The sequence below is a fragment of the Rhagoletis pomonella genome, unplaced genomic scaffold (assembly GCF_013731165.1).
Source record: "Rhagoletis pomonella isolate Grant_MI unplaced genomic scaffold, Rhpom_1.0 Rhpom_scaffold_00004, whole genome shotgun sequence".
Classification (NCBI taxonomy): Eukaryota; Metazoa; Arthropoda; class Insecta; order Diptera; family Tephritidae; genus Rhagoletis; species Rhagoletis pomonella.
The window spans coordinates 33,153,325-33,180,602 of record NW_023458558.1 but is presented as its reverse complement, the minus strand read 5'-3'; the positions used below and the strand labels follow the sequence as shown (position 1 = coordinate 33,180,602).

Here is a 27,278-nt window from a genome sequence, read left to right as displayed (position 1 = left end):
GTTGGTATCGAAACTGACAAGGGGGTTGATAATTTCAAGGCAGGTAGGCATCCGCTTAATTTCTTTAGTGCCATTTAACGCAAATTTAATTTTATACACAGAAGAGTAGCGAATAGGGTGAATGATTTCCATCATTGATATTTTGCAATCAACAAGGATCGGCACTATCATTTTAGGGATTACAAGGATCAGATCAATTAATTGGAATTTAAAAAAGTTTATAAACATTAAATTGGATTTCAAACAGTACTGTTCCTGCTCGTGGAAATGAGATCCGTATAAAATAAAAAAGGTGTATATGTACATATGTATTTATTTTAAGCCTCCGTGAATTCAATTAATACATATCGCCGATGTTTTTGCAAAACCGCCGATCGACCAATTGCAAACCCGCCAAAATCGCCGTTGTGGCAAAAATGAGATTTGGTAACCTTGAACTCCGGGCATCGAGATTTATTTATAAAAATCGGAAAATCGTGTTTAAAACAACAGACTTGTAAAATAATAGCTAGAGAAAATACCGTCTGTCAAGGCAATGCCTTCAAAGAAAAACCGTTTTTTTCGCTCTTGTGTAAAATTTGAGTGCCGTAATATAGACGGTTTTGCAATTGGTCGATGGGCGACCGCTGTTAAGAAAAAACGTTTTTTTTCTATATTTTTTTTTGCGATGTTGACCAGGGTTTGAACCCAGGTGCTGCTGAATGGAAGCGCGCACTGCTTACCACTGCGCCACAGCGGCCGACTAAAACTAAATTTAATAACGAAAAAACTAGTGTTTATGTTAAAAAATCGGATGAAAGTTTACTGAGTTATTATTATCTCTGAGCGAAAAAATAAAAACCATAAAATAATATTTATTTGAGATCAAAAAAATAAGAATCAAATAATAAATATTTCCGTTGAGCGCAAAATAAAACGCTTTAATAGTTATTATTTTTAAGCGAAAAAATAAAATAAAAATCATAAAAAAACAATTAAATGCTGATTTAAATTATTTCTCTCATAATGATTACCGTCCTGAATTTAGGGTGCTCTCTCTGGCATAAAAGTATGGCCGAAAAATTTTCCATAGCCCGGCAAAATATTGCGAAGAGCTCATGGTATATTTAAGAAAATTTAAAGAGTCTGTCTTCTGTTATAATGCAGCTTCAAGTTGTTGTTAGTCCTTCCGCCTAAAAGTTTAGCGATTTTTTAAAGGACTCAGCCTGCATTTATTAAAAAAATCTTTATTAAAACCTACCGAACCAAGGTGGCCTTTTGTAAGTTAACTTGTTCCAATCGCTTCAGTCAAATGGATTATATTAGATTAAATTAGATTAGATCAGATTAGATAAGACTGGATTAGAGTAGATTATATTATAATAGATTTTGTTAAATTATATTAGGTTATGTTAGATTAGTTTAAATGAAATTATATAAAATAACTTATATTTTTTACTCTATCTAAGACCACCTATTCTTCTAATTTTACCGAATAAAACTATACTTTTAGATCGAATAACGAAAATTCGTCTTTCCCCTTCTTTTGGGGCAGAACAATAATCGGAGGTTTGACAAATCCTACCAAAAGGCAACGGCTATTAGAAACGAAAACTTTAGATATTGCTCGGAGCTTTCATTAAGTCTAGTTACAGAGTGGTACTACTCACGTCCACACAACCACGCATCATTGTTAATTTTGAGTTATTGCTTTTGATATTATATACCAACTACGTTTATATGATGCTTCATTCAATTCGTTCTAAGTCAAACCATGTAAACACGTTCTTCAATCGAGTTGAAACTTTTAACCGTGCCACCATAAATCACATTTTGAATGCGAGTTAAGAGTTGTTGAATCGTGTTAAGAATGCATATAAACACGCAGTTTGTCCACACGGTTGTTTCATGCAACTCTGTATAAAGTTAACCATTTAAATAGTTCTTGAAATTACATTTATGCTAAGCTTTGTTATAAAATTAATAGCTAAGATAATTTTTACAAGGCTGTTGGAGTCTTTAATTATTATTTTTCAATGTTCATTATTTTCAAGAATTTACACATGTATTAACAGGGATGCATCGGGATAAACCCTATTTGAAAGTGCATTAGATCAACTCATTTCTTGTGTTGCATTTCAAACGAGCTAAGGTGACACGAGCTGATACGATACCGTGTAGGTAACATTTGCTTCCCGTAGCATAGAAGTTTATGCATTTACATACATACATACATACATATGTGTACATATATTTAGTTTTCCTAAACCAGATATCTCTGAGCGCTCTTGTGACAAACATTTGTGCCATTTCTGCAATCGTTTTGTATCTGCTGTTCGACAGCCACTTCGATGCTCACGAAGCGCTGCATGAAGTTAAACGATATCTATTCACATGTTGCCATAAATTCATATCAATATGACATCAACAAGCATTTTATCGGCTGCTACAACACATGTTTCCCACCTTTGGCAGCCACTAAAACCATCAAAAGAGAAGTTTGAGTTAGAAGACGTAATGGAAGAAAGGCAAAAAGAGATGAATGCTGACGAAAAGTATGCAAGAAGCAACGGTGGTGTTGCATGTAGCATATACAGCAGCTAAGTTGCAACTTAAATGCAAGAAAACGGAAGAATTCGTGAAAAATGTATAGCTGATGTTGGAGTTGATGGTGTTCATGGTGTGAGTTTGTTAATTTTCAATCACTAGTCATGCCATAAACTGGATTGTAACTCTTTGAATTATGAGTAGATCGCATACTTACATCCTATATATGTACATATATGTATGTTTATATGCATATGTATATAAAAGTTTCATATTTTAGTTTTTTTACTTAAAAGATTGTACATATATTAAAATTCTCATAACATCCTTAGGGCCTAAGTTCGAGCCCAGTCTCCGATTACCATCAAAACAAAATAACAACAAAAAAATACAATCACCGTTCGGAGTTTGCTCCAAGCAATATAAGCCAAATAAACAATTTTTAGAATGTTTGTATAAAGATGAATGTAATCTTAACATTAGGCTAAATTATGTATTCCAATATGGGTGAAAAACGAAAGAGAATTAAGAAAGATTTATTTTAGAAATATTTTTGAAAAGGATTGCTGCTTTATAAATGCCAAATTCAATTTAATTGATAAGTTTAATAAAATATTAAATATTTAATGAATGTCAATCGAACGAGATATAAGAAAGCTTTGTTTCGGAAATATCTCTAATGAAGGTTGCAAACTGTTTAAAAATCAAATTTAATTTAATTAATAAACTAAATTAAAAATAACAGTATGGTTGTGAAACGAAAGATGTTTAAGAAAGCTTCATCGCGCACAGTTTTAAAAAAGGTCCCCTTGTTTAAAAATAAATTCATTTTGGTAAACATTTGCAAAATGGAATAACTTTCGGCTTTAGAGCTAAAATTATTCACCATTCCCAAATTCCAATCAATTTAATTTCTGCTTAAGCCCAATTTAGTTTGTCACATTGACCATGATGCTCTTGAACCCCGCATCAACAAGCAACTATTTTTAAACAGAATTCATTATTTTCCGTCATATAATTTATTTTCTTTTGTTCATTAGAAATCAAAACGTTAAACCAAACATCACGCGGAGCAAAAGCTAGTATGCTTAATAAAGACGCGTTCCTCAATTTCACACAAAAAGATCTGAAAATGCTTGCAGTTGCTCTGAAAACTTAATTGAAGGACTTCTATTGATGTGGCTTGTTTCAAGTTTCTGTGCCAGCTGTTGTTTGATTTAGTTCATTTTTCCGTTTTATTAACACATACATATGTACATATACATTTTTCACTGAATCTAACGAAGGTTATATCAGGACGCGCATAAGTAACATAAAAGTTCAGCGAGTGCCTTTATGTTCCTTCTTATGTTTTGCCATCCAAGGCAAATATCCAATTTTAAGTTTTCAGATGCTAAAGAAAAATAATTAAACAAACAAAAAAATTCTTTTCCGGCTTTATCCAAGCCAGCTAAAATACCTTAAGCTACGAAAGTACGTGAGAAAATCCCAAAAAATCACTATAAATACGATTAGTGTTGAAAGATCATTAGAGTGGCAAACTATTGTTTTAGTGTGCGACATTTGCACACATATGCTCACACATACATACGCATGTATACATGTATGCCGGCCCGCGTCTGCGCAAATGTATCATTATTTGTCTAAGCTGGCTTCGGTGGTGTTGCTTTTAGCCACTGACCGCGGCTGGGCATATATTGGAAACAATGTTAAGTTACCTGAGGAAGCAAAATGTCACACACAATTTTCAACATTGACAATGATTTGTTCCATAAAGCAGCGGCATTAAAGTGTGCAATGGTATATTAGTGCAATAGAAATAATAACATCATCGAGAAACGATACAAATTTTGTTTTCAGATACATATATGAACTTATGTACTTATGTATAAGCATATGTATACGCATATGACACGTTCAGCCAAGCAATACAAATCCATTTATGATATTCGATAGTCGACAATTGGAATATTCAACGAAGTGAAAAAGCCTTAGATTTGAACACTAACATATTTATTTACTTTTACTTGAAATATCCTCTATTTCTGCGCACTGACTTTTCACCGAAAATTTGAATCACAGCCAATTACTTACTTGTTGCATTTGTTTCAATGCAGGCAATTTAATTTTGGGCATGTAGGAAAAAATGAAACTCTCGAAGTGTGATTGTGGAGTTAATCTGATCTTTATGTCTACTTAGCTGCGAAGAAGTATCTCACTCAATAACTTCATTTCTTTTCCGGATTTGCATACATTTATTTTTTTTAGTTTTCCATTCAAACATTTGGTTGGGACCGTATTTTTTATTTTACTTTTTTACTATAGCATGCACAAATTGAACGTTGTCATTGCCTTGCTTAGGTATCGGCATTTGTAGAAGAAGAAGTACACTTGTGGGCAGCTGATTAAGTGAAGTGCCATTTTGAAAAGTTTTGGCTATTTTTCTTTTGTTTATTTAATGTTAATATTTTTTTATAAAAATTTAGCACTTTACCTAACATGCGACATATAAATCCACATTTCAAACTTCGATCAAAAGCTGTGAAAACTCAACAAACTTTATTATTCGCACCCAAAAAATTTAAATTTTTTATTTAGAATTTGGTGAACATTTTGAGTATGCAGTTTTGTAGCTTAACAAAATTTAGTGCATGCAAATTTCATGCTTCTAGAAAATTGCGTAGATTTTAAATATTTTTTTTTTTCTTATGGTGCTACGCATTTTCTCCCTTACAAACGAAGATGTCGAGTATATTTTAAATGGAAGAAAATGCATAACTCCGTCAGCCAAAAAAATTATTAAAAATCAACACGATTTTTTTTTTGCCCTTTGACCTTAAAGTTTAATGAACTACAAAACTGTGTACCCAAAAATTTTCTTAAAATGCTGAATAAAACGTTTAAAATTTTCGGGTGCAAATGTTAAAGTTTGTTGAATTTTCATAATTTTTGAACAAAGTTTTAACTGTGGATTTATGTGGCGCTGGTTAAAAAAAATATAACCATTTAATAAACAAAAGAAAAATAGCCAAAACTATTCAAAATGTCTCTTGACTTAATCAGCTGACCGCAAGGGCATATCAACACTGTCGTTGAGGCAACAACTTTAGCGGCCGCCGACTGATTAGTGAGCCATAAATTCTTCAAAAGAATCCTAAACTCAAATACAGAGAATATGCAGTTAATTACTCAACTTACCTTTCTATGAAACAGTTTATTGTTGTCACTCTCTTTTGCCGGCTTTTGTGGTAGTCAAACAAAAGACTTAAGCTACGAACGCATTCTTAATAGGCAATCAAATGGGATATTAAGCCCTAATTTCTGAAATAAGTGACTACATTAAAAATATGAAATATGATGTGAGAATGAGGTGCACCACTGTGAGAAAGGTTGACATGCATTGTAAAGCTTTAAATAATGTCTTGAGGCTCTAAATGGTTTTCTTTCGAAGAACTCATATGAGGGATTCGTTTTAAGTCTTAAGTCTAGCAATGGAAAGTGCAGTGGCTCATATTTAAGCGAAAAATTACTTGATTGGTTTTCGAAGTACAATTTCGCAAGGTTATCAAAACATAATTGCATTCATTAGAACCAATTTTTGAAATAAGTAGTTTTGCCAATCTGAACATGGTACGTCAGATACAAGGGTTTTAAAGACCTCCTAGGAGGTAGAATAATGCACACATTTTTTCTTAATATCGGGAAACAAAGAGAAGTCATAAGGTACCAATCTGGCAAACAAAAATCTATCCGTATACACATTTTTAATATATGAGTATTCTATCGGAATATGCAATGATATTTACATTTTTGCAAAAACAAGATTTTTGAAACCTTGCAAGATTTCTTTATACCATATTCTTTATACTTTATATATAAAATACAACCAAAATCCAAATCCATCTCAAATCAGGCAGGCTGATATCTTCACATCGAAGATGAAAAAACGATTTTTAATATAGATATTGTTCTTCTAATACTTATAGATTTTCTAGCTTTCATTGAAAATTCATTTGAAAAAGCTAATTTTCTCGAAAAAGGATGTAAGTTTGAAGCATTTTTGAAGTAAGGGGATTAAAAAAAAAAAAAAAATTATCATAAGAATTTTATTTGGCAAATATTAAAATATTATATTAGTCTTATATTTGTATTACATATTTAAAAATTAATTTTTTGCCAATTATGCGGTTAGTATTTCATTTTGAATAATCACACTCCAATTTTCTGCAATAGCTCTGTGCAACTCCAATCCTTGAAAATAAGGTATAAAAAAAAATTACATAAATTTATCGAAGATATTCAGACGGAGGAAAAACAAAAATTTAAAGAAGACATTTAGTTCTAAACAATTGCTGTTACAAGGACATTTTGAATAAAAATAAGTTAATTTACAAAAATCGCATCTTGAAGCTATTAACAGTGCAGAATCTTTTGTAAGAGAAGTGCAGAGATATACTTCTTCTACTAAACTACTTCTGATATCAACCGCTGAGTTAAAGAAGTTTCGCAAAAAAAATATGAATGGCAAAAGGGCGAAGAGGTTACAGGTATTCAAAAATATCATCTTTGAAAATTCAATAACAATGAAAATAGGGACCGAGTCTCTGACATGGCCAGATAGGCTGAACATAATTGGCAAAAAAATTAATTTTAAAATATTTAATAAAATGATAAGATTAATTTAAAATTTATTATATTTGCCTAATAAAATTTTTATAATATTTTTTTTTTTTTTGTGGAAAAAAATCCTCCTGACTTCAAAAATCTTTTAGGCCGCTTCAAATTTACATACATCATATTGGTAAAAATTTGTTGTAAAATTTTTTAGAAAAAAAGGATTTCGAGAAAATCAAATTTTTTCTTTTTAAATTGGCCGCCCTTTTGTTAATAGTAAAGGTTTTTGGAAATTTCAAACGTAGCTAGGCCACGTATAAGAATCAGGAAAACAACATTATGTATCTTAATTAGAAAAATAATGGCAGAAAAAACTAAATTTTTTTATCGTTTTTTTTTTTCTTAATTATTGTCATTCAAATTTGATATGCGCATAAATTTATTAAAAATCGTTTTTTTTTCAAAAAATTCGTATCCCCTCATTTTTCTTGTGGAATAACATATTTCATCGGCTAGAAAATCTACGATGTGAAGTTATCAGCCTGCCTGATTTGAGACGGATTCGGCCCAAATATTTCTTCTTATAATGCTTATCAGAAGTACTTAGTTTACACGAGATGTGTTTAGATCAGGATTTAAACGGTTGGCTTCTTTCATGTAGAGACGTTGATTGAATTCCCACTGCATTTAAGAAAGATTTCTGAAAAGCTTATGTTGTGATCTCGGACCTTTGTTGCTTACATATATTTACATATACATTACTCTTACGTTTTCGTCTCATTAGTCATAGAAGCTCAATCTTCTTTGACATGTATTTGTATATCCTTGTGTAAAATGAAAATCGCGTGACCTTTTTTTGTAGGTGGCATGCCACACCGTACAGCCTGCTACACCGCCACCGCCAACCCTTCTTATTTGAAAATTCCATACATGTGTATGTGTAGCATTTAATTATGTACACCGCCCGTTATCAGCCAAATACAATGGCAGTTGCATTTGCAATCGTTGGGTGCTTGCAACAAAAAATCACCACAAAAGCATCAATGCAATGATGTAAACATCATGGGAAACATGCAGCCCTCCCAATGAGGAGGCAACTGAGTAACAAGCCGTTAGCTGCTTTCATCCAAATCAGTTGATTTTTATATGCTTGCGCTCAGTGATCTTAAATAACTATTCCGTGTTGTCTTTCGTGGTGCCGAATGAGTCGTGATTGTCACCTTTGTTGAAGCACCAAAAAAAAAACGAGAATTTTGTTAACCCTTTTTCATGCAACATGACTGTTGATTCAACAAATTCTCTTATGTTATGTCTTGTGATAAAGAAAAAAAAAAGGAAGTAGCTAACAGTTGTACTTGCATGCAATTCTACCAGCCATTCTTTTTGTTTATTTTGTGTTCAGTTCGCACCTCATTTGCATAACACTAACTGTGCTAACTGTGCAACTTTTCTAATTGACGGTGCTGTTGTTTTTGCGCTCTACTTTCCTTCAAACTATAGGGACCAAGCTTTTATACTACCTTCGAGCATGCCTATAATTCAAAGGCAGAGAGAAAGCCACAAGCCGGCTGTGAACATCTGATTTGAACTCTTGCGCCCTCGAGCTGCTGCAGCCGCTACCATTGTAACACATTTGAGTGCTTTGTTTCCATCAACAGCAGAAGCATCAGTGCCACTACAAGTTTTGGTAAGTGCATAACACTACGGATTGTTGGTCAATGTTGTCCGCAATTTTTGACAAGTTAAAAAATTGGCTATGCAGCTTCGTTGTTTACATTTGATTCGATTTTCTTTTATTACTTTTGCTTATTTATGAATTCTTATAACTTTCAACTTTTTCTCTCCCTATTTTATGCTACCAACAACGGCTACCACACACGCGCTTAACACCCACGCACGGCGAACGACAACTTGCTCTGGCATTTTTTAAAAGACTGCTACTAATGGCTAACACTTTTTGTTCTCCGATTGGCCCAAAAATACCAAAAACAAAAACACTTGCAAAATTTGCATAGACAAGTGCAGTAATTGACATTTGTTCATCAGTAATGAAGGTCCATGTTCCGAGAACGCTGTGTTGATGCAACGCGTACGTTCACACAATAACTCACAAAATTTATCGCGGTCTCGCTCTTCCGCTTTCGATGGCAATCAAATGAAAAACAGTGAATAGTTGTGAAAATTTGATCGAAAGTTGAGTTTATTTTTAAAGCTATGCTCAAATATTTATGTAGACCAAATTGATGTGCAAATAAATATACATACTATCTAAAAAAAACCATGTAAATCAAAATTTTAAACTTTGTAGAACACCCGTAAAAAAATTCCCCATTAAACCCCATTAAATTCCAGTAAAACAAAGTGCAAGCCTGAAGTAGCTGGGACTTGCCGTAGATTTTTGGCAATTTTTTGTTTACACATTTTACAAAGAGCAACGCCTTCCACAAAAAAAAAAAAAAGTTACCAAAAATCAATAGTAATTTCTAGCTACCAAAATTTAATAGGCTACAAAATTTGCCTACTCAGAAAGAAAAGTCTAAGAAATCTAAATATACAATTTTGTTAGAACTTTGTCGAATTTTCCTAATTTTTGAACAAAGTTTGAAATTTTGTCTTAAAGCAGTGTGCTTTTATTGGGCAATTGGTTCACTTTAAAAAATTGAGACGAAATTTTTTTGTAACACGATTGGTACAATACCGCAAAATTCTATAGAAAATTTTAACAAATAGTTTTTCGTGATTGATATAAAGAAAAATATGTTGCGCTAATGCCCAATCGTATGACATGGTCTTTACATTTTGTTTTTTTGCTAAATAACGCGCTACGCTTTCATAAAAAAAAATAATAATAAACATTAAATAAACGAAAGGAAAATAGCCAAATAATGATAAAATATCTGTTTCCTATTTTTGTTTTCGCTTCTATAGGTATATTTACTAGAGCGCTGCTTAAATGGTTTTACCTTCCATGTTCACTACAGCACATAATACATATAAGTATTTAGTAGAGTAAGTAACATAGCAGTGAACATAACAGATAATGAAGTAAAACTTGATGCTCTCACCATTAGAACCAACACTTTCGTGTTTCGTTTTTCCTTTCAGAATTACTCTGTATTTTTTCGAAATCTATTAACATTGAAAGTCATCAGGTTCTAAGGTTTTTCACGATTTCCTGCTCGTTTGGGACGTTTACGAAATTTTTTTTTAAAATTTTGAACTTTCAGTGTCCATTTACACTTTTCTTAAATTTTCTAGGTTTTGAGGAATCTATTAAAACTAATACAATTTTGTTGATATTTTCAGAATTTTTCGTTGTTTTGCAAATATTTGTTCTGGTTTCTTGCTCGGCAGCCAGAATTTGCATGTGTACACTTTTTTAAGTTTATTTACTTATTAACATAAACATTTCCGAATTTTGCATACCGCGAACCCACCTGCATAGGGGGTTATATTAAAGTAGATTTCCTCTATGTCGAGGAAGGCATGAAGTGAGTACCTCTTGTAATAGATCTAAGGCCCCTACAACTTTATGTAGGCAGGTTTCAGTCGACTTGTCTTTAATGTAGACAACTAGCTGACGAACTTTCCACTTTTTGAATTTTCCAAAAGGATCTTATTTGCCTATCCGTTTATCAAATCACGCGAAAAAACATTCTCGAGATCAATTCCGTTAACTTTCACCGATTACTTCTTCTTTTTCCCCCTGCCTAGCCTTTTGAGTACAGCTTTCACGACATGTGCATATACCGACATATATTTAGTAAAGAACTTAATATTAATGGCCTTATTCATAACAAAGTAGCTTTTTAAAAGGTTTATAAATTGAAAAATGTAATAATAATATTTTAAGTTTTTTGTATGTTTCAATTAACGGCTTTTTTACAATTTCTTCTTAATCTCCTATGATGATGATTTTCTAAATTACAATTTTTGCAAAATTTTTAAACCAGCTTTCAGCCATTAACACGATTACACTCCATAATATCCATTAAGATGAAGTCATTAGCATTTTACTGCTATCTTTTATTTTAATTTTATGAACTAACTGACTTTATTGCAGTATCACAAAATAGTGTTATTGCCGCCTATTAAATTTTATGTGTTTTGACTTAATTAAAATTTATTTTATTGGGCTTATTTTTTTAAACATTAGTGCCATCCCAATTAGCATACACATTTTGAATTGTCTGTTAGAATAACGTCTCATTGATCGGAGCACGCTGAGCTATCGGGGCTTTCACGTTTTCTTTATTTAACATTAGTTTTATAGCTTTTTTATCGAACTGTATCCATTTGCTTGTGATTAAAATATTTTTGAGTTGTATAACCATTGGTTATAATTTACAATTACGACTACTTATTGTTCGTTGTATGACTGGCGCGTGTGTACGAAAATTATTTGGAATTGATTGAAAATCCGGTGAGTGTTCTTCGGCACTGATTTTTTGGAAGCTGAACATAAGTTTACTAAATTATTTTGAACTTATTTAAGCTTACATATGAATGTGTGTACGTTTACCGAGGTAAAATAACTTTTAATTGAAGTTTACTAATTCTGGTAAAAACGTGTTCACATGAGGCGATTTTACAGGAAATTTTAGAGGCGATTTGTTGAATCAACTAATTGGAAGCGATTAGTTTAAAGGCCGTTTACACCAGGCAATTATTGCTTTCAACTAAAAGTTGACTGTTATGTAAACACCCTATAAAGGCTTTAGTTGACTATACCATTCCGGGATTATGCATGCTTATAACGCACTAGTCATTAAAAGAACGTGAAACGAGTAAATTAAAATTCTACTATCCCTCTCTAATATTCCCAATCAAGCCTCATAAAAAATTTCTTATGGTTTAAATATATACAATAGAAGCTCTGTTAGTTAGACGGACGCTCTAGGAAACGGGCATCTCCTATAAGCGGACACGTTCTAGGGAACGAATAATATTTTATTTTTTCCGATACAAAATGTTCTCCCATACACGAACTTTTCGATAAACGGTTGCAGACACACAATCATATCTATTTATGAAAAAAAAATCTCCGGTAAGTGGACGCGAACTTCAATAAGCGGTAAGTTTTATCTTCTCCAGTTTGATGTTGACTCTCGGTAAAAGTATCGATAACAAAGCCTATAAAAACACCGATAAAAAATATTGATAAAATATATCGATAAGAACATTGATAACGAAACCGATAAAAAAACTATAGAAAAATATCGATAAAAAAACAAAAAAAATATCGATAACAAAGTCGATTATTATATCGATAACAGTATGAATAAATATGTTCATAAATATATCAAAAACAGTCTCGTTTTTTATAGATAAAAATTACGATTATTACATCGATAAAAATTACTATTAATATATCTATAACATAATCGCGGATTTTGTCGATAAAAATATCGATAAGTATACCGAATACAATATCGATAACAAAAATAGCGAAAATTCCGAAATAGTCTCGAACATTTCCAAATAGTCCCGAGAATCCCGAAATAGTCTTGAAAATCCAGACTTAGACCCGAAAATCCCGAAAATCGCACTACCTTTATATTAATCTTCTTCTATCTATATATAAAGTGTTTAAATTTACATTAATCTCCATTTTTGCCTTTATCTTTACGCACCTTTGGTTTTTTTTCACCTTCTTCTTTATCCTTTTCTTCATTTATGTACGTACTCACCTTTATTTTCATTGGTCTTTATCTTAATCCAGAATTACTTTGCTCGCTCCCCCAATTACGATCGCGAATTGCCCCATTCCCACGAACACATTCTTAATTCGATTTGACAGTTCTCTGTCTATGTGTTTTGTTTTTTCTTTTCGTCGCTGCAAAATTGATGCAAAATGTAGCGTCTTCCGAAAAATGTATAAGTTTCCGTAGTAAATTAGGGGTATACTCATGTATAAACTTTACTTTTCGTACTCAGAAAAATGCAAGATTTGATTTGTGAGCTATTTCGATAAATTTCCGATAAAAATTAGAGACGGCACAGATTTGTTCATAATTCGCTCTTAAAATTTTGTATGCGAATTACGTAATTTGAAGGGCAATTGGAGTGCGAATTACAAATGAGAGAGCGAACTACGTAGTTGGGGTGCCGTGGGCAAGCCGTATAAGCCTTATTCTTTAACCTTTTGTTAGTACGTTTTTATTAAATTAATACCATGGGCATACATTTAAGAAGCACTTGTTTCCGTCCCAAACATTTCCGTGTGCGTTATTGCCAATTTACTCCCAACCAACTAACCGCCGTTAGAGAAGTTTCACTTAAAAAATCTCACAACCATAAGGAATTCATTCTTCTATAATTTGAAATTTTCGAGTGATAACGAATTGTTGCTTTTTGCTTTGTAATGTTGAGTCACTTATATTCTACCATAAGAATGCCTATTAAATACAAAAACGTACACGAAAAGCAAATTAAAATTTTAGCATTTTAAAAAAACTGCAAATTGAAAAATATATTTGCATTCAAAGTAGATTAGCAAAACATCAAAGTGCATGTGGCGTTTTAATTAGCAAATCAACTGCACAAGTAAAGTCAGCACGACTGCTTATGAAATATTAAAAACATTTAATCGTAATTTGAAGACCATTTTCCGCACTGTGGGAGCCAATCAGGTGCTGGTGCAGCAAGTATTTTTATTTATGAATTATTGAAAGCTCATTTGGAAAGTGATAAACATGGCATAAGAATGTCTATTGAAAGGCACTTAAGAAACAATGTTGCATTTAAATGTCATATATATGGGATCTAAATATTTAGCTAGAAAATTAACTAATATTTAACATTTAGTCTCACATATGTATTTTGTAATCTAAATAATCAAATGTTAAGGTTTCATGCTCCGGGGATATTTCCTACCAATGCTTTTGCACTAACTATTAGCTTTTTAGAGTAGATGTATAGAGCGAACTTCAAGTTACTTACATATTTGCAATACAATATTTAAGCATAAAACTTAAAAGTATTTTTATATTATTACTCCCTCCCAAAACTATTATGGCTTCATTCATAAAAAATAAAATAGATTTGAAGAGCTTTATAAAGTGAGATTATCAAACAATTTTTCGATGTGTAAAAGATGCTTTATTTTTTATGCATAAGGGTGTTTGTTATTATATACTACAATCGAATGTATTTAAACCTGGATATTTTTTTGTATACTTCTATTCTGCATGTCATGCACTTTTTTAAAAGGTATATTAATTCAGTATTTACCTTATGTTATCACTTTAACTGAATAAAATATTTCAAATAGGTGGCAACCCGCTACAAAATATTTTCGGCAGTTAACTCTCTTAAACCTCTTTGGTTTGGTACCCATTATTGTAATATTTCATTTATTTTATCTATTTAATGATTGAATAAGATTTTTAAAACAAGTGGCAACAATTTTGGTACTCACGTAATATTCAATTTATTTCATCAATTAAATCAAATTAAAATTTTCAAGCAGGTGGCAAGTCTGAAATTATTTTTTCCCATATTTTAAATTAGACCTTTAGCGATGCATCGGTAAAAACTAAATTTTATTCCAGGCGTTAGTTTTCGAGTGATGCGCGTGCAAACATGCAGACAGACAAAAATTCCAAAAATTGTTGATTTGGCTTCTGTTGCTCCCATATAATTTTTTCTTTAATATCTATAATGTACAGACATCAGCCTGTTACAATTTTATTATCAGTTTTTGGGGTTAGATTTATCTGGGAGGTACGCTTTAAAAGAAATCGATCATGCCAATTTTTCCTTTTTTCCTTTATTTATGTACATACATGTTGCGTACGAAAAATAGAGGTTCTACGCAGACTCCTTCTAATTTTTTCCACAAAATGTATTGGGCAGTATTACTGCGCACCGCAGCGTTTTTTATTAAAAAATAATAATTATAATAACTATGAGTGTCGTTCTGTGTCTATCGAGTAGAGAAGGATACTTAGGCAGTTGGTACCACACTACAGGTTTTGGATAGCTGTTCACATGGGTATCCCTAACAAGTGCGCAGCGAGAGTCTTAATGGAAAAAAATACCCTGTTCATGAAGTTGGTATCAACTAATCCCTTCTAAGTACATATATGTATGTTAAGAGGGAGGCAGCCGATGGGCTAGTCAGACAACAAAGGACATGCAGACAAAATTTCTCTAAGAGCGGCAGTCGGTTTAATATGTAACTAGGCACTACCAGATGAGAATATACAAATACTAAGAAGTTCGATATTCAACCAACGAGTTATTACGTCAGCTGTTCCGCCCTGGTCAAGATGAAAAATCGATTATAACGCAATACGCGCCAAATAAAATGAGGTTGCAACTTCGGCAGTCTTTAACTACTGTTTGCCGAAAGGCTAAAGCCATGAAAGCAAAATGTGCAGCATCCTCCATTCTCCCACATTGTACTCTTGCCGGGAGCAATAGTGGGCATCATAAATTATACAAATAATTGACGCTTTCAGTAAATTCAAAAATCGACTGCATCAGCCGTGGGTAGATGCGAGTAGCGGAGGCGGCTGCACTGTAAGGTACTCGTAACAATGTAGCGCTTGTTACAACAAAAGCACTAATACATATTCACAACGGCACCGTTCCATCGCCTTTGGCACTCAATTGTCAATTACGCGCAAGTAGAACGAAGGAGATATAGGCCTTGACTATTAACCAGCCACACAATCGTTTGGTGAAGCAGACGCAGATGTGTATGATCCAAAATGTTGCACATACAAAGGCCTACTCACATACATACGTTGGATGGTTGTCTTTTGTTGTCGTTGGTCAATTGGTCGTGTAAATTTAGTTAGCACACGCTTATCATGGATGTGGCTACCTTTTCTCCAACACCGCGACAGGTGGTAAACGTGCCACACTTAGGTCGATGTAGGGACACGATATCGAACAGAAAGTACCGATATGGTACTTATTTAAAGTATCGCTTTTAAAATATCGGGTACCCATTAATATCGGAATAAAAAGACTCGATATTCCAAATATCGATACCAAAATCCAAAAAATTTATATGAATATAGGTCTCGTATATAGGCCGCTGTCGTGTAATGATTAGAAGTGCTCAAAACTTGAAAATGAAAAACAGCTTCCCATTAAAACAAAATCGCTGTTCAAAGTCGACATAAAACTGTAGGGACCCTTTTTGTGCCACAACATTAATAGCCCGAACACAATGAAAACGACGAGCTATGGACCATAGCTGTCAAATTATTTTAACACATACTCTAACTATGTTCCCATTAGCGTAATTTAGAAGTCAATCTTAATTTACGCATAAATTAAGTACAAACTAAGTAATTTCGCCTTGTAAAGTCTCTGAGTAAATTAAGTTGAAAGTACGTAGTTTATCTTAAACCAAGAACCAAATCACGAACAAATCAGTGTCGGCTCTAATTTTATCGATAATAATCGAAAAAAGTATTGTCCCATAACTGATATGTCATTGTGCTTGGACGTTTTTGTTTTTAATAATCGCGCGTGGTAGTTTGTAAAATATTTCCAGAAGCTTTCTCTTTTGATCACTCATCTAAAATCTAAAAAATTACCACAAACAACTCAGAATATAAAAATATACCCAATTACTCACATTCGCGATCTCTTTTGGTTAAATAAACAATAACACAGGGTTGCTACAAAGCTGTCAAGACAAATAAAGAATCGCGTGTATGAACGCACTTAATTTAGTGAGGTATTTTAAGCGAAACTAAGTATTTTATGTTGGTAATGTGGACATAGTTTTATGTAGATCATTATTTTGGCGCCGACCGGGCTACGCGACGACTGTGGTTGTGGCCAGATTAGATTGTGTAACAACACATAGAGATTGAGGTGTTGTCTTAAAACACCGAAGTCGCGGGTTCAAATTCCACCACATTCAATCCTAACTATATTACACATTTCTGCTCTTAAAAGCCCAATTTATATCGGGAAGAATTGTTAATAACATTATCATTGTATAAAATTAAGGTTAAGTGAAAAAACCGCGTGTCTTTTCTTTAAAAATTCAGAATTCAAGAGAGTTTATTACAAAAAATACAATTCTCAGATGTCATTACAGGGTTGCAAAAGGTAAACAATTCAATGTTCATTAAAACATTACAGGGCTGCAAAAGTTAGTAGGAAAGTAAAAGACTATGCAATAATATTGAACAGTGAGTTTATTACATTCGATACGATACTAGGGTTCTGATACTCGATTCCAAAAAATATCGTTTTAAAACTATCGAGTAGAAAATATCGGTATCGAATGCCAAAAGTATCGATATGGTATCGTATCGTATCGAAATTCGTGTCCCTAGGTCGATACTTTGTTTGTAACCAGTGAATGCATAAGTTACGGTAATTTTATCTGTTCTTCAAGAATGATTTGGTGTCGTATTGGGGATCTGAGGATTAGCCTAACCCATTGTAGCAACCTTTGTCTACTACCCTATTAGCACGACTTTGGATTGGCAGATTCCTTCATCATAGAAATACCCTGCTAGTATATAACTAAAACTGGACTTTGTAGCAGATGCGTGTGTAGTGCTTATCACAGTAACTCGCCACCCACATAATGAGACGTCTTGACTATAAATTGTTTCGCTATTTGATTTGAATTTTTCTTTACAAAAATACAGTTTACTCTTTGACAAAACTCAGTTACATAAATCCAATTTTCAAACTTTGTACAATATTAAAAAAAAAATATATTAAGAATTTAGCGTTCTCCAATTTGATTTCTTAGAAAGATTTTGAGTATGCAGTTCTATACACAAAAATACTTTGTTTATGCTCGACGATTATATTTTACGTTTGGTCTCAGGCACTGAGTGAAATCTTGAATGGAATTATTTTGGCGAAATCCAGATCTCGAAAAAATATGTTCGCTAAGGTGTTGCGCACCAAACTCACTCAGGACTTTTAAACTTCAAAGATAAATACATAAATATATGTAAAATTCATAGCAAAGTAGAATATTGGAACAAATGAAGATAAAATTATTTAGAATTGGAAGCCTAACTTTTTTGGTGCACAAGGACGAATCGGTATTAAAAATGTTCTTTTAAAATGTTATCCTTAAAAATATTTGAAAATTTCAAATATTTATTTTTGAAAAAATTGTACGTTAAGGACGAATACAAACACGTTCACAAACTGGAATTTCGTCGTTCCAACTTTATTAATTGAGGATAAATAAAATTAATGGAAAGGGCATTTTCAAAACCTTTTCGTCCTTGTAATCCAAAAACATTTTAATTCTACAGAATTTTCTCTTTCATTTGGCACCCGCATTATTATTCTGTCACTAAATTTTTTAGATATTTTTTTTGAAATAGACATATCTCTGAAATTTCAAGCAGTTTTGCTAACTTCGTGAGTATTTTGACTGCTTTGTGTGTTTTGAGATTTTTTTTATTTCTCGGCATTTCATAAAATTGTTAAAATAATTTTTTGCATAGACATATCTCTGAAATTTCAAGCAGTTTTGATTCCTAATTTCGTAAGTATTTTGACTGTTTCGTGTATTTAGAGATTTTTTTATTTTTTTCGCACTATGTTATATGGAAAGGTTCAATTTACGCATATTAACTTGCAGCACTATACTTTTACAGGGCAATTACGGCTAATATATTTCAAAGTCATTTTTAATACAACTGTACGGAAGTAGGCAAAATATTTTGAAATCTTTTGTTTATTCTGATACGAAAGTCTTTTAAAATATGCTCCCTTCCCAACTTTCATGGTGAAAAGTTGTTTTTACTTATATATTATTTTGCCCGCGCTGCTCCAACAGTCGCAATGGCGGAGTGAACAAAGCACTGGTGAGCCCTTCGAGAGATCCGAGGTTCAACAAAATTGTTTTTTTTTAAGAAAAAACACCAACACCCGACGTTATGGGAACTATCGAATCGTCTGATAACATTTTGATGCTAAATACTATCACAAAGCCAAAAGACAAACAATATCAATTTCCTTGGCTTGATTCCCAATTAAAATATTGTACATACATTCCTTTTCAAGTCGTTCTTCCACCACGCTTTACCAAAGTAAACGAAGTGAAACACGAATAAAAAAAAAAAACTTAGATTGTTTACCAAGCAATCGCAATGGATTCCAATGAACCAAAACGCCCAAGCCGCCAGCCGGATGCCAGACGAGTGCGCATCCATCTGAAGAATTTATCACTAATGAGCAACGAAGACAGACGAAGCAGTGAAGGCGACGCTTCTTTCAATACTGAAGCAGAGAAGGTGATGCTTCTTTGAAAATCACCAAAACATTCCAGTCAAATTACACTTGGACAAAAGGCATGAACGCAGACGCCTTCAATGAAAAGCCAAAATAAAAATAAAAAAAATCATTCACAAAAAAGCAGATTTTCTAGGCGACTGCAGAATCATTCTTTCGACACGTTCAAAGCGATTTTTATGTGACCGATCGCAAGAGTAAAAGTTTATGAGTCGCTTAAAATTATTATACACTAAATTCCATCAGATTTCCAAGATAATCGATTGAGGTCGCTTTCAAAAGGCATATGTACGAGTACATATGTAGTAAAAAACATTGATTGCTCGTACAGAGTCCCTAAGTTCCCATAACTCACTTGCCTCTTTTATTTCTTTGCCTAGCTTTGCTTTACTTTGCATTTTACTTCGCCAATATTTGTTGCTTACTTACTTTTTAAGAACTCTTGTGTGTGTGTTTATACGAATGCGAATGAAGCAACAAAATGAAGTTCACGTTAATTAAAATTTGCAGCAGAAAATTTAAGCGGTTCAAATTCCAGCCAGATATTTGATTTACGAAAATGTTTTTCTGCAGAAAACTGCAACTAGTTTTTGACTACAAGACATTTTATTGTTGTGAGACTTGTATGAAATTTTCTCTTTACTTTAACTAAACCATGTATCTTTTTATTAAGTACGGTAAACAGCTCGATGCATTTAATAAAAATCGCTCCTTTATAGGTTAAAGTAAAATTTCTGAACGATAATCAGATTTACGACCTATATACATATATACGTAAATAGTATTAATGCATAATGCATATAGTTTTTTAATCTGACTCTGTATTTATACATATGTAAGAGGTATTCTCGAAGTCTTGCACGTTGCACGGATTGCACGAAATGCAAAAATACTCTTCCAAATTCGGAAGAGTACGAGAGCACCCCATTACAAAGTGGTAACATGCATATTTAGCAAGCAGTGAAATACAACAACAACATACAGCAAAAAAAAAATTAAGTGAGCGAGATGAGAGGAATGATAGAAATATGTAGCAATTCTAACAACAAAACAGCTGGCACAGAGTCGCATTTATCTTGCTATGCTTTTTTGCAAAATATGTATCTACATGGGTCCAGACGTTGCATACTTTGCAGCGATATGAAATGCCGTTTCCCATCGATTTTGTTGTTGTGTGTTTTGCAAGTTATGCAATCCGTCAAATCCGTGCTACGTGCAATGGCTTTGCAAGATTTCCAAGAGAATACCCCTATACTGAAATAGCATACGAATTCGTAGGACAAAAGACTTATGTAGCGAACTTCAGTTAAAAAATATACATAGATCGCATTTGTAGTTATGTAAACCAGTTTGAAAAAGCTCTAAGTACTAGTCGAAATGACTCTGCGAACTATGTTGTGGACATGATCATCCAAATTTCGAAAGCGACGAATGGACAAACTCTTGGTGCAAATGGCTCTTAATAGGTTAAGTTGATTTCCTGTTCCTTAATTTAAAAATGTTTAATACTTAATTTAAGAATGTTTCATTTAATTTTAATAAAGTTTCTTTGAATCTGAAAACGTGTTCAATTAATTTGAAGAGGGTTCCGCTCAACCTGAAAATACATAAATAGTATTAATGCTTAATTTGAAAATGGTTTCATTTAAACTGTAGATGCTATTTATGAGATACTTGCCCCCCAAAGTGGTTCATAGTGAAGATACATAAAGATTATAAATACTCGGACTACCTGACTAAAAGTAGCCCGCCAACAACTAACTAGTTATCTGGTTCTTTTTTTTTTTTTGTTGGAAAGCCTGTGCTTTGCCGCGATTCTACAAGTGCTGCAAATAAGCTTTGAGCTTCTTCAGTCAAAATAGACAACTCTATAGGGTTTTTAGTGAAGTATCTTTTTCTCAGGAATACTTTGGATATTTTTTTCCAAAATATTTTATTTTTTAATATTTTCCAAGGTATTTTAAAATCCACCAAAATTCTTTTGTTAGTTCCTATAAAGCCAATATTACCTTCGCGATACGAAGCTTAGCTGTATATTCCTTGCGATTGCATGTGTTCTCAACACAAACGTTCCTTTCACGCAACACACATTTGAACTTCATTATTTTCTCTTGCACCTAATACACCAAAACTGTCGACTAAGCAGCACTTACTACTGCGAAGTACTAAATCAATACAATACACAATTTTCAACTACGCCTGGTGCTGCTGCATTCGCCGTTGTTATTCCAACTGATACTGTAGCCGGCAATGTGATCTGATACTACATTTATGGTAGTTAATTAACAGCATTGCAGTTGCAGGAGGTGTGAAAATATTTCACTATGGAATTTATTACTACATATTTGATAATTAAATTAGCTGCATCCATTTTAGGAGGCAACCACTGCTGATCGCCTGCTGTTATGCACGTTCGCCGTACCGTTATAGTGCTTACGACTTTTATGGCAGCAATTAATTTATACCCGTGGCACGCCGACAACACTCAAAAAAACGACGTGTCTACTGCCAATTGCGAATACAATGTTTTCTATTTACGCATGCACTCTTGTACATATCGTCGTTTAAAGTACAAAACCGCGTATGTGAGGTTGCATAAATTAGTTTCTAGAGAGTAAAAACACTCATATTTCAAAATGGTTCTCTTTTCAATACGGATGTGCCGGCTATCCGGTAGATATCCGGAATCCGGCTTATCCGACGGTTTTTCTGTTATCCGACTATCGGACCGGATACTAGCTAAAATCCTGTCGGATTTCCGGATTTCAATTATGGGAGATTAAATTTAAAAATCTTGTTCAGAAATTTATTGATTTTATTTTATTTTTTTTTTTCATAATCCAATTTAATGTTAGATACCATTAGAAATTATAGTTAACGATTTTAATATTTTTCATTATGAAAAGAAGCATTTCCGAATTATAGGAATTTTAATATTTTTCATTTCATTTGACAATTAATTAATTTTTATGTGAAGGGATGAAAAATGTTTTCACTTCACGTTATCACAGAACAGGAATTGGCCCCTGCAAGGGCGAAATGTGAGCAAGTTCACACGAAAAAAAGATTCATGATAAGACTGAATATTGTTCCCATGCGAATAACTTTTTCCCATAATTTAACATGCATAACAAAAAAAAAATAAAAATTTGTGAAATATTGTTTTTGTTGTGCTTTATAATTTTTGGGGATATTTGTTCACATGAATTCACGATAAGGCCGATTGTGAAATTTATAAAGGGGAGCAGTATACCGGCTCTTATTTTGTACATGGTATCCAGAATCCGGTTATCCGGCAAAATCTCATCCGGCACATCTCTAGTTTTTAATAAACAATCGCATTTCTGGCTAGTATACTTCAGGACAAATGGATAAGGCTTGAGCCAAGAGCTTGTGTGTGAGCAAATCTAATAATTTTTGGCAAAAAATGTCAGTTACGCGGTTTTGCAGAACGACGATACGCGGTTTTGTACGATATGTATAACTGCAAGTATAGGGTGGGCCAAGTACATGGTGTACCTACCATAGTCTGCCTAGTTTGCCTAGCAGAGTGCGCCGTCGCTCCATCTTGTTGGAGCCACAAACTAGGATGCTGCTCTGCCGTTGGCCCCAAAAAGTTGTCAATCGTTGTTCTGTAAGAAGCCCCAGAAATCGTTTCTGGCATTTCATCCTCATTCTCGAAGAAATATGGGCCGATAACTTTATCACCGCACCAAACAGTGCTTCTGGATGGGTGTAACTGGTGCTGGTGTGTTGACCTTGGATTTTCGGAGCCCACAATCTACAGTTTTGCTTGGAAATGCGCTTCATCCGGCAACAACACATTACCTAAAAACTCAATTTGTATGGCTAATTGTGTAAAACGAATAGCGTGTTGTAGTCGTTGTTGGTGGGGTTTGCTGAAAGTATCCATTATGATTTTCCAAGAGATTAACTATAACATGCAGAAGGAAAATAACAATAATACTAAAAAGGTAGATCTTATTTGGCCCACCCTGTATAGGCTAACAAATATATATACGGCAAATAAAGTTACCTCCTCTTGTGGATTAAGGCTTTCGTGCCAGCTAATCTAGTAAATTGCGGCTGGGCTTTACGGTGAGCGATGTATCCGATTTACACCTACATAGGTGCCTTACTTACACGTGGTTCAGATATACATACGTTTATAAATGTTTTTGAGTATTAAGAATTGCACAAATAAAAGTTTTCGTTTTAATGAATCAAGTTTTTATTTAATTGTAAAAATGCGTGTATAACGTTTAAATCCATACAGCGTTGGCTAACGAATAAATTGGTGATGTTCCGGATTCACAAGAATCGGCTTTGCGCCTCACTGACAAATCGTTACATCAGCATTGATGAAACCAAGCAGACAGTTAGATCTTTTGACATTTGCGAGAATACCATCCGGGAAGGGGGTTTCGGTCAATAATTACCTGAAATAAAGAAAAATAAAGTAAAACATTATTTAGTAAACATTTTTTAATATATTAGCATGTTTACTTGAATAATAACACAATGCAACAAATTACGGGTCGTTATCTAGGTGCGGGATAATTTCAATTCAGGATGAAAGACTCATGTTCAAAGAATACAACCCCCGTATTATACATTACAGTATTATTAAATTACGGCGTTGCTGCGAGCTTGAAAAAAAGTATCAATTGCCGAGCAGAAAAAGTAACATAAGCAAACAAAACTGTTATATATTGAACTTTTATTTGAAAAAACAAATAAATAAAATTTTATAAATAAATCCAAAAAAAAAAAATTATGTATATTACTTGCTTTAACAAAATCTGAAAATCTGTATGCTTATTTGCATAACGAAAAACAAACTTATATCAAGCAAATATGTGTAAGCTTGGGCCTTGTATATTCTGATAGTTTCAGCTTTAAAACGCAGGAATATTAAAACAAATCAAATATTTTCTACGCTCTTATCCATATTTTACAGCACGATCTGGACGCCAAAATCAATATCACAAGCATGAGCAAAATATCAAAATTATTTTGACTTTAGCATTATAACTGTGCAATTTAGTACAAACAACCCCAAACACCACACAAACGACTGACACAAGCCCGATAATGCGCAATGTTTTTGTGTGATTAAGAGGCCCTATAACAGCGGCGTGTGCAAATAAATTCAGGGTTGTATTTTACTTATAAGAGTTGCCAAATCAAACTTATAAATATCTATATCTAAATATTTATGGCCTTTTTCATACATTTTTCAATATATGAACCTTTTATAAAGCTACTTTATTTTTTTATGAGTAAGGCCATAAGACTTTAAATAAAAAGAAAAAAGAAACAGTCCAGCGCCTTCGTCTTGGTCTGCAGGCTGTATCGGAGACACAGGCGCTAAATTTAAACGTAGAATACGTGGTATGGTTAAGAGTACATCCAAGTCAAAAAGGAAAGCACACACACTATGAAAAAAATATCGATAACTGAAGCGATAATAATATCGATAGCAAAATCGATCGATAAAAATGATAAAAACATCTATAACAATATCGATAAAAACATCGATAACAAAATCTATAAAAATATCGATAACAAAATCGATAATAACATCGAGAGCAAAATCGATAACAAATTCGATAAAAGTATCGATAACAAAGATGATAAAAGCATCTATAACAAAATCGATAAAAATATCGATAACAAAATCGATGAAAATATCGATAACAAAATCGATTACAAAATCTTAAAAAAAATCTATTACAAAAGCTGATAACAAAATCGATTAAAATATCAATAAAAAAATCGATAAAAAATACCGTTTATTATATCAATAAGTTCCGAAAATATCGATAGCAAAATCAATAACATTATCGATAAAAATTTATCTAACAAAATCGATCAAAAATGTCCATTACAAAACCGATAAAATATCGATTATTATATCGATAAGTCCCGAGAATTCCGAAAATCTCTAAACTCCCAAACTAGTCCCCAGATTGAGTCTCTGTCTATATCCCTTTCTCTATAATTACCTTTATTTTAATCTCTCTTCCTCTATCTTCATCTTTACTTTTATCGGTATCCTCATCCTCATATTTTTCTTTATATTTATCTTTGTTTTTAGTTTTATGTTGATCATAGTCTTCATCTACATATTCTCCTTCACCTTTGCCTTTGATAAATATTTATTGTGCCATCTGTTATTCAAAAGCCGAAATACCTACACACATATGTACTTTCTGTCCCTTCTCTCACTTCCAGCGCATGCACGTGTTTGCAAAGTGATGACGAAGTGATTTTGTCTGGAAAAGCATTTATGTCCATATATTTGAATAAAATAAACATACTTAGAAGATATCAGCCAATACTTCCCATATACCATACGAAAGGGAAATACGCGAATTTTTGATAAAAGAAAACAAAAGCAAAATCATTCGAGTGGTTTTTGAGCATTTTGGTAATAAAAAGAAATTGCAAATTTTTTCAAAATTTTTTTGCCTTTAAATGCCCGATATTTGATAAATTTATATATAAAATTTGTGCACGATAATATTTCAAATGGTCCAAAGAACCCATATCCCGAAAATGAAAGTTAGTGTTTGAAAAACATGTTTTGGTATACACGTTTGTTAATTATGTTTTCTTGTAAAAATAAATAGACTCCCTGAGGAAGACACAATAATGTGTCGAAACGCGTAGGAGGCAGAAAAGAAAAACCAACGTTTTTGCTTTAAAATCAACGGCCGAAAAGCTCCAAATATACAAATCGTAGAAAGTTATATCTGCCAACCATAAGTTGCTAGAGATCTTTAAAGGCTCAAAATTTACCCAAAAATAAACCAATATTTACCGTTGTTTCTACGACGGACACCGAATTGGTTTGAAACGCCACACTTTTCTTTGAAATCGCTTCACTGTTCTCGCGCAATAAGCGTTTTTGTAAAGCTCTAAAAATTATAACTACAACATTTGAACACAGCCTCCATATCGAAACGTAAGACGTATTCTACGTCAAAAATGATTTGCCTTTAAACTAATAATATTCATAGTTTTCAAAAATTCATTTCTGCCAGCCAAAAGTATCAAATGGGACCATCTATGCTATAACTATAGCTGTGGGAATGGCATCGTATTTTACGATATGATTTACTACTTCGATTAACACAATATCGATTGTTTCGTAGAATGACAAATTTAAAAAATATACCTTAAATTTAGTAAATTTTTTTGGCTTGCCGCAGGGTACATATATCATCAGATCAACAATGTGAGCAGCATGCAACAGTTTTGGACAAAATTGGGAAATTTAGTTGGCACATAAATTGTCGAATTACTAACTACTGCCGGCTGACGAAATCATCCCGCCCCAAGCAGTCAATATGTTGCTGTATATTGTTGGCTTCTGGATTCAATTGCTTTGTTGTATTGCTAATTTAGTACTTTTCTCATCGCAAGAGCGCAAATTTAGCAACATTAATCAGAACTGGCTTATGATTTCATTTCATTCGCTATTGCAGTATTTTTAGCAATATTAGCATTGCTTCAGCGCACCACTGTTAAGCTGATGTCAGATTAAACGCTGGCCAACTCCCATCTTTTTGTGCGCGTTGACAATCCTGCCGGTTTAATATTTATTTTGTTTCGTCCAAATTCGAGTTTTCATGCAGAAACATAAATGAAATTTCAGTAAAAAAGTAGTACAAAGCTGTTTTCTTGGCGTTCATTGTGGCGTACCTTTTGCGTCTGGCGCTTTGCTGGCAAAGTTATAAATGTCACGCAAAGCCACAAAGTTTTATCTGGCATCAGCTTTAGTGCGCTGTTATTAGCATTCGGGTTTCGTGTTTGTACCATCATTGATAGTTTCCCTTTCGTTGGTATTCGGTTCGCAAAGCTACCGATCGCTATTCAATAGCCGATCG

At 33.1% G+C, this 27,278-nt stretch overlaps 1 protein-coding gene across 1 annotated transcript in view; it reads right to left on the bottom strand.

Annotated features, from left to right (window-relative positions):
* Positions 1-23,590: 23,590 nt before the first annotated feature.
* Positions 23,591-27,278, bottom strand: part of LOC118737493 (uridine diphosphate glucose pyrophosphatase NUDT14-like) — a gene marked incomplete at its 5' end in the record, with an annotated part of 68,090 nt that continues 64,402 nt past the window's right edge. The window contains 1 exon segment of the mRNA XM_036468041.1: positions 23,591-23,822.